The following is a 3,498-nucleotide window of genomic DNA, read 5'->3' on the forward strand; positions in this document are numbered from 1 at the left end:
ACCCATTTTTGACTGATGGCTTCACTCCTTGGGCCTGTGGAAATTCTTCTCATATTTCTCTATGTCTGGAATTCCCCACAGAATTAAACTTTCTTCTTCCTCCCCCATCTCCATCAATTCCCTTTTGCATAGCATCTATCATATGCATGCACATCGCTTCATACACATTCTGCTTCTCCAAGACTTACTTTAAAAAAAAAAAAAATTAGTGTTGTTTAAGAGAGTATTTGCTGGGGGGGTGGTGGTGCTGGAGAGATGGCTCAGCAGTTAAGAGCACCTACTGCTCTTCAGAAGGTCATGAGTTCAAATCCCAGCAACCACATGATGGCTCACAACCATCTGTAATGAGATCTGGTGGGTCTGAAGACAGCTACAATGTACTTACATATAATAAATAAATAAATTTAAAAAAAGATTTAAAAAAATGAGAGAGTATTTGGGGGGCTGGAGAGATGGCTCAGCGGTTAAGAGCACTGTCTGCTCTTCCAAAGGTCCTGTTTCAAATCCCAGCAACCACATGGTAGCTCACAACCATCTATACAGCTACAGTGTATATGTATACATAAAATAAATAAATAAATCTTTAAAAAAAGAGTTTTTGTTTTATAATCTTAGTTATAATCTTAGACCTTGCCAGTCCTGGGTTTACAGACATTGGGTGCCACACTCAATTTATACATAAATTCTGAAATGTAGTACTAGTTTTTAAAAAACCAAGTTCCTGCGAGTTTCTTCCTGCCGTGAACATCGGGGGAGGGGGGGGAGCGGGGGGTGGGGTGTATGGGCTCTGGCCTCTTGTCTCCCAGCCACCTCCCTTGTGCCATGGCCCCGAAGTGGCAATCTTGTCTCAGCGCAAGAAACCCAGACTGGCTGCTGTCCCGAAGCTAGAGGACAAGCCAGCCTCTCCTGGCCTGCTGAAGGGAGAAAAAAACCAACAGCAGGAAGCAATTGAAAATATTGATGAAGTACAAAGTGAAATAGACAGACTTAATGAACAAGCCAGTGAGGAAATTTTGAAAGTAGAACACAAATATAACAAAGTTCGCCAACCCTATTTTCAGAAGAGGTCAGAATTGATCGCCAAAATCCCACATTTTTGGGTAACAACATTTGTCAACCATCTACAGTGTCTGCACTGCTTGGGGAGGAAGGCGAGGAGGCTTTGCATTATTTGACCAGAGTTGAAGCGACAGAATTTGAAGACATTAAATCAGGTTAAAGGAGAGACTTTTATTTTGATGAAAATCCTTACTTTGAAAATAAAGTTCTCGGACTGGAGAGATGGCTCAGCGGTTAAGAGCACTGACTGTTCTTCCAGAGGTCCTGAGTTCAATTCCCAGCAACCACATGGTGGCTCACAACCATCTGTAACGAGATCTGATGCCCTCTTCTGGTGTGTCCGAAGAGAGTGACAGTGTACTCACATACATAAAATAAATAAATTAATTAATCTTTGAAAACAAAAAGAAAAAAAAGAAAATAAAGTTCTCTTCAAAGAATTTCATCTGAATGAGAGGGGTGGGTGACCAATCTTCAGAGTTCATGGAAATCAAATGGAAATCTGGAAAGGATTTGACAAAATGCTCAACTCAAACGCAGAATAAGGCCAGCTGGAAGAGGCAGCACGAAGAGCCAGAGAGCTTCTTTACCTAGTTTACTGACCATTCTGATGCAGGTGCTGATGAGTTAGGGGAGGTCATCAAAGATGATATTTGGCCAAATCCCTTGCAGCGCTATTTGGTTCCCAATATGGATGATGAAGAAGGAGAGGCAGAAGAAGAAGAAGAAGAAGAAGAAGAAGAAGAAGAAGAAGAAGAGGAGGAGGAGGAGGAGGAGGAGGAGGAGGAGGAGGAGGAGGAGGAAGGGTTGGAAGATATTGAAGAAGGAGATAGGATAAAGGTGAAGAAGAGGAGGAGGATGGAGGGGAGGAAGGAGAGGAGGATGGAGGCAAGGATGACTAGCACAGAAGACTGATGGATTCTGACCTTTTTAATTTTCTTTTTCTTTTTTAATTTTCTCCAATCCCTGGGAGCAAGTTGCAGTCCTTTCCTCCCTGTCCCTCTGTGCTCAATCGCCCTGATTTTGAGGTATCAATCTCATGGTTCTCAACTAATTTGGGGGAAAATATCTTGAGCAAAATACAACAGGAAAGAATCTCCACATTTCTGTTCTACATTCATTTTTATCCTTTCTTCTCTCAAAAATTTGTGGATTCAACCCCACCACTATGCTCTGTGGGAAAAAAGAGACGCCCTCCAGTTCCCCTAACTCTTCTGGAGGCTGGAGGGTGCTGGGCCCTGAGTAGTAGTACATAGAATTCTAGCTTTTTCCTTTTCTCTGTATATTGGGTTCAGAGATTACACTGTGTCTCTATGTGAATATAGACAGTTAGCATTTACCAACATGTATCTGTCTGCTTTTTCTTGTTTAATAAAAAGAAAAAAGGGGTGTATAGACCGTGAGCAAGGGTGGGTTTGAGGTGTCTGGGGGTAGGTGGGCATCTGACAGTATGGCTTCTCCTGTGGCATGTTCAATTGTGATGTTTAACAGACATCCTTGTAATTTAAGGTGACACTTTTAAAATAAAATTCTCTCCTGATGATGACTTGAGCACTGACACTCAATGTGAGAATCAGTGGAACCTGTAGGGTTTTATTTGGAGTTGACATTCTCTGTTGTAACTTTTTATTTTTTTATTTTTTTGTTCTTTCGAGACAGGATTTCTCTGTATAGCTCTGGCTGCCCTGGAACTCACTCTGTAGACCAGGCTGGCCTCAAACTCAGAAAACTGAGAATTCAGGTGGATACCTGCCTCTGCCTCCCAAGTGCTGGGATTAAAGGTGTGTGCCACCATTGCCCTGCTATTTTTATTTATTTATTTATTTATTTTGGTTTTCACTGGAAGGAAAAGATGCTCATTTTAAATATTGAAGTGTACAAGTTACTTTGTTACAATAAAATCAATGTGTACACAAAGGACCTGATGCTTTTCTGTCAGAACAGATGCTCAACAGATCTTCTAAGTTTGACCTGTACAACGACATCATGTCAAACTTTGTCTCCCTAACTTTGTATTTTTTTTAAAATTTTGTGTTTATTTTTTATTTTTTATATATATGATGAGAACACTGTAGCTGTCCTCAGACACACCAGAAGAGGGCATGGGATCCCACTACAGATGGTTGTGAGCCATCATGTGGTTGCTGGGAATCGAACTCAGGACCCTTGGAAGAGCAGTCAGTGCTCTTAACCTCTGAGCCACTTCTCCAGCCCTAACTTTGTAGTTTTTTGATACGCACTTTGCAGGATGACCTCAGGGCCGTACAGATTGAGTTAAAGGGATTTAAACCATGTCTTAATGACTCCATAACTGAGTGTGGGCACAGCTTGCTGCTGTGGACTTGTACCCTTGATTTTTATTCCAATTTGGCATTTTTTTTTAAAAGATTTATTTATTTATTATATGTAAGTACACTGTAGCTGTCTTCAGACACACCA

The 3,498-nt window shown here is 41.2% G+C and overlaps 1 pseudogene; it reads left to right on the plus strand.

The window, feature by feature from the left end:
* Window positions 1-1,961, plus strand: part of LOC116099921 — a 3,555-nt pseudogene extending 1,594 nt beyond the window's left edge.
* Window positions 1,962-3,498: the final 1,537 nt, after the last annotated feature.

The sequence above is a fragment of the Mastomys coucha genome, unplaced genomic scaffold (genome assembly GCF_008632895.1).
Source record: "Mastomys coucha isolate ucsf_1 unplaced genomic scaffold, UCSF_Mcou_1 pScaffold20, whole genome shotgun sequence".
Classification (NCBI taxonomy): Eukaryota; Metazoa; Chordata; class Mammalia; order Rodentia; family Muridae; genus Mastomys; species Mastomys coucha.